General features: G+C 43.1%; 1 protein-coding gene across 5 annotated transcripts in view; it reads left to right on the top strand.

Moving 5' to 3' along the window:
* RYR3 (ryanodine receptor 3) overlaps positions 1–16577 on the top strand; it is a 551623-nt gene that overhangs the window by 163423 nt on the left and 371623 nt on the right. The window lies entirely within an intron of this gene.

Here is a 16577-nt window from a genome sequence, read left to right as displayed (position 1 = left end):
GAGGAGATGTTTCTGTGTTCCATTTGTAAATAACTGTAATCCAATCTTGATAATTTATGGTCGTGTTTAACCCTCACTTTCAGTAAGACCTTCCTCGTATCTCATTTTAGTCTTTTCTGCTATATCTTTAGGGCTCTCCTGTCTCATTCTGACCTCAGTGGATAACAGATGGTTACGATCTTCCATATATCAATCCTGCCTGTACTTGCAGATGAATAATAAATTTCCTTCCTACTTGGAATTCCCCAGGCCAAATAACTCTAATAAAGCCTAAAGAATTGATCTCACAGAATACCAAGAGGATTAACTAGTTAACAAGTACTGGCTGTGGGTAGGCAGAGCAGGGTAGCACATGACAGAAGAGGTTTTTAATTTGGAAAGAGAAGTGTGCAAAACAGTATCCAATATTACATCTTTCAGTAGGTTTTTATATATCTTTTGGAGCTTCACATGTGAATTTTCCCCCTCATTTGTGTGAATGAACTCCCAAGAAGTTTGGATTCAATGACTGCTGAGGTGCTTCTCCTCTAAACATGCTATGATTCCATGTAGACCACTTTTCCTCCTGTCATCTTGGTCTGAAGGGATATTTGCACAGGAGAACCTGATCATGGCAATGCAGGGAGGAGGGAGGGCCTGTGCACTTTCTTAGCATTTTGCTGGTAGAGATGGGTACTGCTTTGGGCTGTTCCTGGTGTGGTCTGCTCTGTACAGTTTTAGTCAGTCAAGGCTGAATCAAAAATCATCAGAACTACAATTAGTTGCAACTGTAGGATAAAATAGGGGCCTTTCTGTATCGTTGATCTGCTTCATAAAAAAGAAAACTAATATAATAATAATTATAGATACATAATGTTGTAAATCACCTATACTTCAATTTTTTTCTTCAGAAATGTACTTAATCCCTTCTAACATCTTTTATTTATTTATTTATTTATTATTTTAAAATTGAAGTGTAGTTGATTCAATGTCATGTTAGTTTCAGGTGGATATCACATGATTCAGTTATATATACATATATATGTATGTTCCTGATCCTTTCCCATATAGGTTATTACAAAATATTGAATAGAGTTCCCTGTGCTATACAGCAGGTCCTTGTTGGTTATCTATTTTATATATAGCAGTGTGTATATATTAATCCCAACCTCCTAATTTCCCAACCACCTCTACTTCAGTTTTTCAAAAGCCAAAATAATAAAAGCAGTGGATAGTGATGCTTAACTCTAAGTCAGCTCAGGGTTTTACAACCTAAAATTATTAAAGGAAAGGTTCTTGATCCCTGGGACCATAAATATTGCAGTGACTAGACTTCTGCTGTGTTCAACACACCCATAGCCACCTATAGCTGAGCTGTGATTTCACAAGTTTGTTTGAAATACATTTACTTCTAAGTCACACAAATTATTTAGCATTGTGTGATCCCAGCCATAAATATTCCTCACCTTTAGGAAAGAAGACTAACACTGCTCTCCCTATTTCCAGGTAGAAAAAAATATGTGCCAAAGAAAAAAATGGATACCCGTTAGCTTTGGAACATCATTTAGATATGCTGACTCCTGCCACGGAGAAGGAACTGTGTTACTGAGGAGGGGTGGAGAGAACTTGCTTCTCTTCCAATATCGGCCACTGAGCAACTCTGAACAGTTCCCTTACACGTTTTGAGGCTCGGTTATCCCTAGCTGCAAAGCACTTCCGTTTCTTTAGGGAATGGAAAGAGTGTTATTCATTCCAAATGGTTTTACTTGCTCTTCATTGAAGTTATCAGAAAGTCCTTCACGCTTGTCAAGGAGGGGTTTGGGAGTGGGTTGGGGAAAGGAGAGCCACAGGTGTCATGGCATAGATAATGTCAGGTACATTGAGAACATTCAATACGTACTTGCTGGTTTGTTGGCTAGCTTTCTGTTTCAAACTTCTCATCCATTGTTAATTTATCATTCCCTACTTTTGGAGGAGTCTACGACATATTAGTTTCTCCTGGTGATTCGCTTATAGCTGACAGATCATCTTCCTAGTCCCCTGTACTCAGAGAGAAGGAGTCTCATGAGGCAACATTATAAAGGCCTAGCAAAAAAGAGAAAAAAGGAATCAGGCTACGTTCTAGAGGAGCACACCTGACGAGGGGCCCGCAGATGACGGCCTTTGGTGATTGGAGGGTCTTGGGTCAGCCGTGGCCTAGCTTTTGGATCCTTGATTAAAAGGAAATGAGGATACCTGATTTTTCCCCCAGGATTTTCCTTTTATCACATCCAGAACTCACTTATTTTTCCCCTGTGATTCCATACCTGTATCAGGGTATCTGCCGGCTGCCTCTGACTTCCCTAGTTGTCACCTCTGACCTGAGTCTGGAAAGGAGTTCTCCACCCTCACTGAGCATTGGTCACCTGGGGATACTTGCACCCAGCACCCTTACCTAGAGATACCCATCATTTGGATCAGGGTAGGGCCCCAGTATCAGCATATTTTAAAAGCGTTCAAGGTGATTCTCATGTTCACGTGTGGTTGAGCGCCACTGCTTTGCAGCAGAGGCAGGTTTGTTTTTTTCCTGTTGACTCATCAAAGTGAGAAAAATTTGGGAAAAAAATAATACAGAATAAAAATGAGTTATTTCTTTCTTTTCTTTCTCATCAAGAAAGGCTAGGCTTTGTGTCCTGGAGATCTGGGGCTTCCTTTTGCTCCGAGGACTTTTATTTCCCAAAGTCTCTTGGGGGTGAAAATTGGGTGGTCCTAGTAGGGGATGGGTCCCAAGACTTGGACAGGGTGAGGCTAAGTTGCCAAGCCTGGCGAAGCCTTGCTTTGGAAGCTGGAGAGAAGGGCATGGCAGGGGCTTCATAGGTAGCAGAGACCTTCAGCCCTGCCCATATACTACCCAGGAGATGGTAGGGTGATGGAGATCAAGATGCTGATCCTAAAACACCAAGACCTTGGGGACGACAGTCTCTGTGCCTAAGAAGGGTAAAGAACTACTGGATCCCTGCCAGCAAATGGACCACACAGACTCAGAAAATGAGCATCTTGGCAGCAATCTTGATGGACTTAGGACCAGCTGCTTTGCTCCAAATTTTATGGACTACATAAATCTCCTGGGATTGTTACACAGCCCTGGGGAGGAGAAAGCTTCCCTGAACATGACTGAGATTGAAATTATTGCAAGTCAGGATTCAGAGCCAGACGTTACTATATTTAGAAAAAAAGGCAATATGGCATTTTTTTTTTATATGAGGGATGTGGAATAAATACTAGTCTGTGTAACAAAAGGAATCAAGCAATCCAATTAAATAACCCCATCTCATATGCTTTTAATTTTATTGGGTTTTCATTAGATTTCGGTTTGGCCAAGAACTCTGAGGACTTTTGCTGCGGAAGGGCACTTGCATTTTCTAAGCCTGTTCATAGAATGTAGTGCTCTCTGGAATTTAAAAAAAAAAGCCTAGGCAGGATTTAGGGGTGGCAGTGTGGTAGTGAATGATGGAGGTGGAGTGTGGACAAAAAGAATGACCCTGGGGCTTGAAGTTCTATTTGCACTTGACTAAGATTGAGAAACAATTGGGTGTTTATACTTTATTTAAGGAAGAGGAAGCGACCCCTTCAATGAAAGTCTTCCAGCTACAACCACCCAACCGCCACCAGCCCCAGTAAGGTGAGAAATTGAAAAGACAACATTGCTAAGTGGGAGTGGTGTTAATTATTAAATTACTGAAATGCTTTCTTCACCAAGGAGCCTCCGTATAGTGGGAAGAATGTGGGTTTTGTAGTCACACAGAACAAGATTGAAATCCCCACTTGCTAGCTCTTGATGCATTTTTGTCTTCTCAGGACCTAGCAGTGCATGGCGTATAATAGGCATTAATAAATACTTCATAAATTAATGAATAATGGATGAACAAAAGCAATAGCCATCTGACTCTAGGCCATTACTTACCACATCTGAACCTATGTCCAAGTGGCTTTACCTGTAGGATAGGCATACTGATGACTAACGTGATGTGGTTTTTGAAATTTTATAAAATATGAAGTTTTTAAACCTGTGCCTGGTAGGTTCTCCTTATATTTAATTTGCCTGCTAGCACACACCTTACCTCAGCACTGTGTATTCGCTGATTTGTGGTAGGAAGAGCCTCACTGAATTGAAACCATCAAGTATGGGAAATTGTTGCACACAGTAGCCAACTTTTAACCCCAGATTAGACTCTGAGAACTAAACACTGAGTCCTGCCCCAGGAGGATGTGTCAGAGTGAATCCCTGTTAGTAGAAACAGGCTCGGCTCAGCTTGGCTTGGCTTGGCTTTCGTGGGTCCTCTGTCTCTTCAGGAGGTGTGTCTTGATGATCCCCGACAGTGTCTGGTTTTGATTCCTGACTTTTAAGTACTCGTGGTGTACAGCTTTTTACTCCACTTTGACCAACCATTCCGATCCACTATTTCTTCTCACCTTCATGGTTTTCATTCAACAAGCGTCTGTGGTATGTTGGCCACGTGGTAGGTGTTAGGGATACCACACAAACAAGACGGAGATGAGCAGGATGTAATCCTTGCCTTCCAAGCAGGAAAAAAAACTCTGGTAAGAGGGGATTTCAATAAGAAATCCAAGAGTTACAATATGGAGGGGTAGGTTCTCTGATAGAAGCACATACACAGGAGCTCAGCCTGGACAGAAAAGGTGTCAGGGAGGAGGGAGAAGTATCTCAAATATTCCTGGGTTCTTTTGTCTTACTCAAATTCCTCTGGTCCTGAATTATATCATCATCTCCGCAAACCACTACAACAGAAAGCCCATTTGAGCCAATCTATATGACGATATAGTCACCCACTTAGATTGGGGGCTCCAGGAGGGTAGATGCCTTGCCTTTGTTCACCACTTCACTCCAGGCCATGAAACAGAACCTGGTGCATCAGTAGGCACACGAATATTTCTTGAATGATTGTATGTAAGCTGGAAGACATGGATAACTTTTTAAAGAAAGTAGTCCTGGACAGTTCATAGGGCTTTACGCACCATTAAACTATGAAAACACTTCTTTTGCCTTTAAGTGATCTATTTTCAAAGACTTAGCCATCTAAATGTCAGCGCATAAATTCCATTATAACCTACTGACTTCATCAAGCATCCTTTTCAAAAAAGGAACAGTGTTCCCTAGCTATTAGATTGTGTATGGAAATTGCTGGATGCTTTGTTCTTGCTTTCAGATACAACATCTGTCAGTAAGTTGGAGTGATTATGTACACACACAGAGTATTCAAGTGTATCTTACATGTAGGATACTTGAGTTTTGTTTGCTTTTTCTACAAATCTTAAAGTGGAAAATTTCAGAGAGCTCCCTATCTGAGGCACTGCCTTATGCTAGTAGAGAGAAACTCAAAAATTAGTTTATGTCCCAGAAACAGAAACAAATGGTCCTGTGACCCACTCCCCTGAGCGTAGGGATTGTTAGAAGATTTGACTTGGGTTGACTGTCAAGGGTGAATTGCATGGCCTAGGGAAGACATTATACCTCAAGTCAGAAGCCACAGTTCCCAGAACCAATGACAAAAGCAAAGGAAATTGACTTAAAATAAAGGATAGATCTGATAACATAAACGCTCGTGGCACAATTCATCAAGGTCTCTCAGTAGTGCTGTTGGTAGAATCAGAATTGGATGCTCTGTGTCTTTCTGGGGTTACGGTGCTCAGGGTGTATCAAGATGGAGAAGGTGTGCAAACTCATCAGCTGTTATAATACAAACATGGGAAGTTGAATTGTGCTGGTCAAACCCCCTTTTTCTTTTCTAAATTAAAAAAAATTTTATTTTTTATTGGAGTATAGTTGACTTACAATATTGTGTTAGTTTCATGTGTACAGCAAAGTGATTCATTTATACCTATACATGTATCTATTCTTTTTCAGATTCTTTTCTCATATAGGTTATTACAGAATATTGCATAGAGTTCCCTGTGCTATACAGTAGGTCCTTGTTGTTTATCTATTTTATATATAGTAGTGTGTATATGTTAATCCCAAACTTCTAATTTATCCCTCCCCACTCCCTTTTCACTTTGGTAACCATAAGTTTGTTTTCTAAGTCTGTGAGTCTGTTTCTGTTTTGTAAATAAGTTCATTTGTATCATTTTTTTAGACTCCACATATAAGTGATATCGTATGATATTTGTCTTTGTCTGACTTACTTCACTTAGTAATGAAAGTCTCTTAAGTCCATCCTGTTGCTTCCAATGGCATTATTTCATTCTTTTTTTATGGCTGAGTAATATTCCACTGTATATATGTATCACATCTTCTTTATCCATTCCTCTGTTGATGGACACTTAGGTTGCTTCCATGTCTTAGCTCTAGTGCTGCAATGAACATTGGGGTGCATGTCTCTTTTTGAATTATGGTTTTCTCTGGATATATGCCCAGCAGTGGGATTGAAGGATCATACAGTAGCTCTATTTTTAGTTTTTTAAGGAACCTCCATACTGTTCTCCATAGTGGCTGCATCAATTTACATTCCCACCTTTTTAAAATTCGGTTCAGAGCAATGTTAGATCCAGAGACTTCCCTGCCACAACTATTATCGACCCTTGCTCCCTCTTAGGTTAGACATCTAACATCATGATTTGTTTTAGTGTTCTAACTTTTTCCCACTCGCTCTTCATCCCGGCTGATGTGCCTAAAGAAGAAAGAAAGCAAAGGGGGGGGGTGTGTGTATGCTCCCAGGTGTGGTCACTGGTGTAGGGGAGAAGGATTCAAAATATCAAGTTACAAATAACTTTATTAAAACAAAACAAAGCAAAAACCTTCCTGTGGGGCCTGAAATTCCCTTGGTACCAACTAGATCATTATTTTTCTATCCTGTGAGAATCGAAAATTTAAATAAATTGACCATTATTTCTAGGAGAAGATGTCATAGGTCACTGCATTCTTCCATGTCGCATAGCAACACGTTCTATCTGAGAGGGACTTAATTGCGTATGGGAACCCTAGTGCCTGCGGATCTCCCTAATAAACTCAGGGAAGGCGTTCCTCTTTGCCTTCTTCTCTGCAAGTTCCAAAGGGACCAAGCCATGGGGCAGGCTGAGTCGATTTTATCATCAGACTTCAAATTCAGCCTTCTCGGCAATGGGAAAAGTTATAAGGAGGAAACAGGACACTTCTTTCGGTTGCTGGAGCAGAGAAGGCCAGAGGATTGTAGGCTGTAGGTTGCTTCTTTTGTTTGTCAGCCCTTAACATGAGCAATTCCAGCTGAAACTGAGGAATGTTTGGACGCTTCCTGTAAAGGAATAAAAGGGTGTAATGAATTCATCAGTTTTGGAGGGCACTGTATTTAATAGGAAATAAAACCACTAGTCTTTTATTTGGTGACTGAGTGCCTACCTGTACCAGGCACTGTTTTGGCCATTGGAGATACAGTGGTGAGCAAAACAGTATTCATGGAGGTTACATTCTAATGAAGGAGGAAAGAGATAAGAAACAAACAAGCACATGTTCTTAGGCGGTAAGTGCTAGTGCAGAAAGAAGGCAGATTAAGCAAAATGGGGAGTGCAGAGTGGGAATGGGGTTGTAATTTTATATGGGGTAACCTGGGAAGACCCCTCTGATAAACTGACACTGAGCAGACACCTAAAAGAAGTGAGGCAAAGGGTTGTGGGGGGAGCATGCTTCAAAAATTTGATCTCCTAGAAGGAGGCCAGTGCAGTTGAAAGTCAGCAAGCAAAAGAGTGATAGAAGAGGAATCACAGGCAGGGGGGCAGATTTTTAGGACCTCGTAGGCCACAGTGAGAATTCTACCTTTTTCCTGAGTAAGACAGAAAGCCACTGGCGAGTTTTGAGTAGTGGAGAGACATGATCTCAGTTAAAAGCCTTCCTCTACCTACTGTGTTGAAAAGAGATACGAGTGGGGAATAAGTTCAGGGGTGATTGCAGTAATGGTGCCAAGAGGCGATGGCATGACCAGGTGGTGGTGGTGAAGAGGATGCAAGATGGTCCAATCAGATGTATTTTGAAGGTAGAATGGGTGGGATTTGTTGCTGGTGTGAAAGTGAGGTGAGAAAAAAGAGGAATCAGTATGACTTCAAGATTTTTCTTTTGCCCGAGCATCTAATGAATGGAGTTGCCATGTCCTGAGATAGATCACAGGAGGAACGTACAGGGGAGATGATTAGGAGTTGGGCATATTAAGCAATTGGAGATACAAGTCTGGAGCTCAGAGGAGAAGTTTAAGCTGGTGATGCAAATTTGAGAGTCAGTAATATTAATGACTACATAATGGTTTTTAAAGCCATGAAACCAAATGAGATGACCAGGGAGGGGAGTTCAGATAAAGAAAAGAACTCTGAAAAATAGTCTGGGAGCATTACTCCAGCATTACACAGGCTAGGCCAGCCAAGGAGCCCGAGAAGGAGCTGCTAGTGAATAGGAGCAAAAAGCAAGAGAAAGTCTACCCTATGAGCCAAATGATGAAAGTATTTTAAAAAGGGAGGAATGATAAACTGTATCATCTTTGTCTCTCGGGATCCTGTCCTTTCCATTTTATTGCATTTCGCAGCAACCAGTGAGTAGTAAGGAACCAGAGATAGGAGCCGTTCCTAATTTTTGACAGATTGGAAAAACAACGAGTTCCAGAGGTGTCATCATACTAAAACCAAAACAGACAATAGCAACAGCAAACCCCTAGAAATGTTATCCTTAGAGACACAACATAATGTCAGCCTCTAGAGCTGGACATCAGGCTAGTTAATCTCCTCCCTCAGTCATCACCTTTAGCTTCATAATTTTTTAAATGGGATTAAGAATAGTTGTAGGTCTCATAGGGCCATTGTGGAAGTGAACAGGGTATCTTACTTAGAGCCTTTTATATATCCCAACTATTTCCATGTTGGCATTCTAGACTCTGCAAGTAAGAAAATACAGAAGTCTCTTTATGATGCAATTTTTATACATAAATATTTTGTTAATATTATTAGTTGTTTTCAAAATATATGATTCTTTCGTTAAATTCACCAATATTTGTGCTTTTCTACTCAGTGCCAGGCACTGAGGATTCACAGGGAAATGAGTGGCTCCTGCTTCTAAGGAGCTTTGAATCTAAGGAAGCAAATAGTTAAAATGATTGATACTTAGAACGTACAATAGACCGCCAGTGCCATTAATCCTTGTGAAATAATCTGTGGATGGTCTCGTCATCCCAATAGCCCACTTATTTTTCATTTAAGAGATGCTTTGGGGTAAAGCCTTAGAATGAGCTCTGTTACCCATGTCTGTATATATTTAGCAGGTAGCTCTAACTGTATCAGTTCCCAAAATAGTGCCTGATGTTCAAGATGAGTGGCTAGGCCACATATTCCTTTTTAAAGCAATCAGTGGTTATGGATTGTCCTCTGCAGTCATATCTGCACTTAAACGTGGACCATGAAATCTGCTGGACTGCACTCTGTCCCACGTGCTCCCGTGCTTCTCTGTCCCAGTGATGTGCACGGCTAACTATAGGGCTGTCATCAGCTGCCTAATGATCTACCTTAAGTAGGGCTGTCAGCCATTTTGTTTTGTCCCAGAGTCCTTTGCGAATGACCTAGAGAGAAGAGGGAGAGCCAAGGTGCCTCTGGCCATCAGCTCCGAGATGGCGAAAACGGACACTGCAGTCCTTGGGCTGGGAGCCAGGGGCTAAGAGAGGAGCAGTAGGGATAGAATAGGCAAACCCCATTCATTTTCAAGTTCAGAGTTCTTTAGCTAGCAGAGTACAGAAAGAGCTTTACTTTGTCAGCGGCGACCTGTGATAATATGAAATCTCAGCAAAGAGAGATGAAGGCTGTATATTCTTGTTCAGGGACAATCACTCACCACCACCACAGGCTCAAGCTATGACAGGAATAGCTGGTGCTCGTGAACCACAGAGCTTGGAGGGATGCTGATATGTGATATACCTTGGATTTTTAATCTTTTTCTCCCCTCTGCTACAAGTTTGGGGGTGATGTTCACTCCTTCCATTGTTATAGTCATGGTACACAGGGAAATTTGGTTTTATTAGTTCTTAAGTTCTCCGGCTGTTCTCTCTGGCATCGTGCTCTGTGATTTGGTTACTTTTTAAAGTTGTATGGCCACGTGAGAGGGCTGGGATATATCTATTTTTATCGACACCGTCACCATGGGCCTTAGAGTCTGGAAGACAAGTTTCAGACCTATTGCTAAGGTCAGTCTCTTGGAGTCGAGAGCCAACTTGGCACCATGGTAAAGAGGACAGGCTCCTGATTCATGAAATCCTAGGTTCAAGGTCAGAATCTGTCACTTCCATGCTATGCAGTGTTATTAATTAACCTCTCTATGCCTCAACCACTTTATCCACAAATAGAGAGAATATTAGTACCTATCCAAGGGTGGTTGTAAGGATTAAACTGAGCTTTTGGAACATGGTGGCACATAATGGCTGTTCATTAAATGGTCATTCATGAAAATCGGCTAATTCCTTAGAGCTTTGGTTTCCTCATTCTTAGAATGGTTGTGTTGATGTGAGAGTTAAATAATCTGGGGGGAAATTTCAGCAGAGTGTCTGGTATAGAGTGGATGGTCATTATTATCAGTAATAATAATAACTAAGCAACAGAAACTAAAAAATTTTGAAATGGACTCCAAAGCCTCATCATTGCTGATTCCCTATTACTTCGTTGTGTCAACGTCTGTTCTCTTTTGATGAAATTACTCAGTTCTGACTCACCAGTGAAGCAGTGACCCTTTCTACAATAACTATTGTTACATGAGAGTAGAGAAATCTCTTCTTTTAATCGGATTCCGTATCCCAATCAGTCAACATGATTTTACCAAACACATTATGTTCCCAGCTTGGATGGGGAAGCCGTTTTCTGCTCTAGCAGAGTTTGTAAATAATTGGGGTTACAAGGGGAAAACACGCCCATTCAGTAAATTATAACTGGGTGTATAATGTGTATAAGGTGCCATGCTTGTGAGTATCCTGATAGGTGTAAACTTGAACCAGATGGGGATCCTGCCTTCAAGGGGTACCAAGTCAACCGAGAGGAGCTGAGAGAGACCATGGATATAGAGCCTGGACTGGATACCAGGCTCTACCCCTTGCCACCATGAGACCTTAGGCAAGTTACTTAACTGCTCTGCACAGGGGCTTCTCATTTGTCAAATAGAGATTACAATAGTACCTACATCATAATGTTGATGTGAAGCTTAAATGGGTTATTGTGCATAAAACACAGTGCCTGTTACACAATCAGAGATTAGCAAACGTGAGCCATTTCCGAATATAAAATGTAGCTGGAAATAAGACGTGCATATGAATAATCATAATGCAAGAGTATGGTGATAATTGCTATGGAAGTTCAGTGGGAGAGGTGAGATGACCTGGGTTTCGTAAAGAATGTGGTATTTGAGCCAAGCTTCGGAGGCTAGGGAATCTATGAACTTGGAAAAATAGGGCAAATCATGGCAGCTTTAGAATTACAGACAGCATGAGTAAGGGCATGGAGGTAAAGAAGGCCAAGGACGTCTGTAGGGAAGAACTTGAGAAGATAAGTTGGAAGGTGAAGGTCCTCATATGCTAGTTCAAGAAATTTATATTTGTTTTATGGATCGTGTAGACAGTCATAGTGGATTTTCAGCAGGAAAATGATAAGATCAGAGCTGTGCCTCCAGGAACAGACCAGAGGAAGAATGTTCTGGGTGTTGTTATAGCCTTGTCCTGGGCTCTGGAGCTCCAGTCTCTCCTTCCTCTGGCCCATTTGCTGTAGGGCAGGAGGGAGAGGAGGCTCATAGATAGACAGGGGGTGACGATGCTGAGCCTGGGCAGCAGAGGGGTTGGATGTGTCATGAACAAACATAGGGAACATAAAATAAGAGTAGACGGAAAAGGAAGCCTTTTGATGCATTGGGACATATTGCTTTGAGGTGTTGATAAGTCTGTGGATCAAGCTAGGAATAGGTGGAGGTTTGGGGCCTTGGGATGCCTTCAGGTTGGAGGTACAGATGGCATAACGACTTCTCAGAATAAAACTGGAAGCCTGAAGAATGGATGGGATTGCTAAGGGAAAATGACAAAGACCTATCCTTGGGCGATCCCTATATTTAGGGGTGGCTGGAGAAAGGGAACATGGGAAGGATCCATTGGAAAGGTAGGAGAACTAGGAGAATACACAGTCGAATGAAGGAATGGAGGGATTTCAAGAAGGAGCATTTCATGAATGCTGAGCAAGACTTATTTGGGAGACAGTAGGCAATAGGAATGGAGGAGAGATAAGATTAGAGGTGGAGGGGAGAACTCAACAGTGGTGGGGAGGGACGCTTTAAAAGCCAGACAGAGGGCTTCCCTGGTGGCACAGTGGTTAAGAATCCGCCCGCCAATGCAGGGGACACGGGTTCGAGCCCTGGTCCGGGAAGACCCCACGTGCTGCAGAGCAGCTAAGCCCATGTGCCACAACTACTGAGCCTGCGCTCCAGAGCCCATGAGCCACAACTACTGAAGCCCGGCACCTGGAGCCCGTGCTCTGCAACAAGAGAAGCCACCGCAATGAGAAGCCCGCGCACCACAATGAAGAGTAGCCCCCGCTCACAACAACTAGAGAAAGCCCGTGCACAGCAACAAAGACCCAACACAGCCAAAAATAAATAAATAAATTAAAAAAAAAAAAAAAAGCCAGGCAGAGACCTTTTGACTTATTTGGTAGAAAGCCAGAAACCTTTATGTGATCTTACAGGGATTATTTCCTGGAGACCTAGGGGATTCATACCCCTCACCCTTAACGACAGAGGCTGGGTCTGAAAGGTCTTAACCATTACTGATTATTGTGCCCTCTTACAGATGGAAGGTATTATTATTTGATATTGACTGTGTTGGATCTGCTGTTAAGTCCTACAAAAAAGGACAAATTTTATGGTCTTGTTCCAGTGAATAAAGATTCAAACAAGCTGAGAATGCATTACCAAAAAAAACCCCATAAATTTATAGTAGAACAAAACTTCAAAGTTGTGTTGTTTTCTCTATCAAAAAATCAATCATTTTCCTTGCTGGGGTGGTGGAAATAATGGAGATGGCAGTGCCCTCTTGGAACTGGACGTCTTGATGAAGGGGAAAACAAGAATAGTGAAAGAGAATGAGAACGCAAGCAAGCGAGAAGATTGCATCTATAGAGTAAGATAGTCTCGTTTAGGATTTTAGAATTGGAATCATTCTAGGTTATGACAGGGAATGTTCACTAGAGTGTGTTACTAAAACAGAGCAGCAGTCATTAGGTCTAGGTGTTCTTCTTGAATAGATTGTCCACATGAACCTTGAAGTTACTTGAGATGATGGCTGAAGCAGAGTGGAGAAAGGCTGTGGGCTGGGCTTTCAGTTGTCAGCTCCATCATGAAAGTATTAACAGATCTCCTCTTACAAAACCTGGTGTACTCCACGATACCCTGGAAGAATTCTTTGCCCTTGGAAGATAGTCAGTACATGTGTGTTGAAATCACACAAAAATGTTTATCAAATTTCCTGATTGTCATTAAGAGTCAGATAAATGGTGGGAGAAGTAACTAGTCTGTTGATAGATTGCCAGAGAAGATGTGGAGATTGGCTATCATGTGTCTCAAACTAGAAGAGTGTTTGCACCTGAGTAGAAGAGGAATGATCTGAGTTGGCATTGGGGGATGTGAGGAGAGCGTGAGCTTCTGGGGAGAGGAGATAACAAACGTGGAAGAATTTCCAACCTTCAATTAAAGGGGCTTCCTTGGAAATGGAATCATCTGGAAATTCCCAGGTTTGCTTTAAAGCAAAGGGAGAAAGGAAGTGAGATAACAAGAGGGGAGAAAGTATACATCAGTATAGGGATCAGTAAACTAGATAGAGCTGGTAACTGGGGGGGGGGGGGGCTTGCGTTCTGTGTTTCACTAGGGAGTGAGAGAATTCATGAGATGGGTTCAATTAACTCATCTTATGATTCCAAATGGTGCAAAGATTTCCGGGCCAAGCACTCCAAGGCTCCAGATGTCTGTCTGTTGAAGGTTTGTGGAGATAATAGCTGCCGTCTGGAGCGAAGGCAGGTACGGGCTGCCACGCCAGGCGGTGTCTGTAGCCAGGTCAGCACGGAGCATACGGTTCCGTGTGGAAAAAAGCGAAAGTGTTTGGAGAAGAGTGAGTTTGACCCAGAGTTCCACACCCACCTGTGTCCCCCAGAGTGCTAACTTGGACAGCGCCTGTACACGGGTGCCCTTTAGGAAGTGGTTGCTGAGCCAGGACAATTCTTTTTTTTTTTTTTTTAAATAAATTTATTTATTTATTTTTTGGCTCTGTTGGGTCTTCGTTGCTGTGTGCGGGCTTTCTCTAGTTGCGGCAAGCGGGGGCTACTCTTTGTTGCGGTGGCTTCTCTTTGTGGCAGAGCACAGGCTCTAGGCACGCGGGCTGCAGTAATTGTGGCTCGCGGGCTCAGTAGTTGCGGCTCGCGGGCTTAGCTGCTCCGCGGTATGTGGGATCTTCCCGGACCAGGGCTCGAACCCGTGTCCCCTGCATTGGCAGGTGGATTCTTAACCACTGCACCACCAGGGAAGTCCCCAGGGTAGTTCTTTTATTTCATCAGTTGATTGGCAGCCTAGGTTGTGAGGATGTGAATTATAGCACAGGTCAATTTCAGAAGACAAAGATCCCAAGGCAGCTGGTGCAAGGTGGTTTGGGCACTTTGGGGTGGAAAGAGCATGGGAAAGGAGATCATGGAAAGAGATTCTCTAAGACACATATTGAAAAGAATACCCTGTCGAGTTTCACTCGACAGAATACCCTGTCGAGTTCGTGAAAAGTCTGGTCCATAAAACCACTCCTGTGATTTCCAGATTTTCCTGTTTTCACTGGGGAGTGGTGCGTAGGTGGGAGATATTTAGATATTTCTCAATAGGGGTCCTCTTGACATTTTGGACAGGTAAATTATGTGTTATGAGGATTGCCTCTTGCAGTACAGACCATTTAACGCCCACGGCCACTGTTTTGTAGCACCCTTCCATCAACTCAGAGTACTCCCTCACGGCCTGTGCCCCTTAGGGAGGATGGTATCACCGCTGGTTGCTGTGGGATCTGGGGGAGACCCCCCCCCGGGGAAAAACTTCATCCTTGTCAGAGATTTCCCTGAGCCCACATTTTGAGAACAGTGGTATTCTGGAGTTTTCTTCTGTCTCAATTCAAATGAAGACTGAATTCTGGCTTCACTAGATGCAGAGGCTTGAATTTATTACTGACTCAATTTAGTGATGAACAGTGACATTTCAGTGCTAGTGAAAGTGTGGAGCTTTTTTTTATTCCCTCAGTCTTCACCTCATATGTCTGTGGTTTGTGGCTTCTCGAATTTCCCTGCTGCCCCTGGCCAATCCCTGGGCACCTACAGCCATCTTTCTGGGGCTTGGTTCTGTTGACTCTCTTCATGTCCCACCAAGTAGAGGATTTCATTTTTCCACATGACCACGTGTGCTGTAGACACAGATGAAGAAAAACCATGCCTATTTAGTATGCCTTTCCAATACTCCACGACAGACACTAACAGCGGGGACATGGGAGTGAGACGGGCAACAGGAGAGCAATTGCTAAGGAGAAAGCTCCACCTGATGCTCCTCTGGTTACTCCTTTAACTTCATCACACCTGGAAATCTTTTTGATGTTTGCAACCCAAAGTCAGGCGGTAGTGGAGAGAGAGACTGTGGACTGACGGGTGGGAGGAGTAAGGAGGGGAGGGGTTGGTAAGGAGAAGGTTTTCCTCTCCGCCTCAGGCAGGGTTGAGCACGGGGTGAGCATATTAGTGTAAATGGAGGGCAGCCTCATTTCTGGACCATCAACCAGAGGAATGCCATTCAAACAAGGTGTCTGCAATTGGAGGAGGGCTGCTTTTGAGACTGATGCCTAGGAGAAAGGTCCCCTCCTTGGGAATCCAGAGTGGCTCCCCCACTCGGCCTTCAGCATCTCCTTCCGGTCTGGCTCCTCCAGGTTTCTTCTGTCTTCCTTTCCCATATGTCTGACACCCATCTGCTGCCTCTCTCCACAGCCTCCTCTGTCACCTCCGGCAGATGCGTTATCACTGCGTGCACCCCGTCCCCCCGACAAAACATGTCTCTTCTCTCCCTGACATAAAATGGACTTTCCCTCCACAAATCCCACCTCCCTCAGATCTCTGCTGTTGTCTCTGTCTCCCTCAATCTCACCTCATTGTTTTGTTTTTTTTTTTTAATTTTTTTTTTTTTTAATTTTTTTTATTTATTTATTTATGGCTGTGTTGGGTCTTCGTTTCTGTGCAAGGGCTTTCTCTAGTTGCGGCAAGTGGGGGCCACTCTTCATCGCGGTGCGCGGGCCTCTCACTATCGCAGCCTCTCTTGTTGCGGAGCACAGGCTCCAGACGCACAGGCTCAGCAATTGTGGCTCACGGGCTTAGTCGCTCTGTGGCATGTGGGATCTTCCCAGACCAGGGCTTGAACCCGTGTCCCCTGCATTGGCAGGCAGATTCTCAACCACTGCACCACCAGGGAAGCCCCTCACCTCATTGTTTTATTGTTTAGTTGGAGAGATTGCTTAGGTTTACTTTCACATTCACTCAAGTGTTGACACCAACTGCTCGCTTGGATGGTGGGC

Source organism: Balaenoptera borealis (genome assembly GCF_965194805.1).
Source record: "Balaenoptera borealis genome assembly, chromosome: 3".
Taxonomy (NCBI): Eukaryota; Metazoa; Chordata; class Mammalia; order Artiodactyla; family Balaenopteridae; genus Balaenoptera; species Balaenoptera borealis.
The sequence above is the reverse complement of the archived record's forward strand: the minus strand, read 5'-3'. Positions and strand labels throughout refer to the sequence as shown.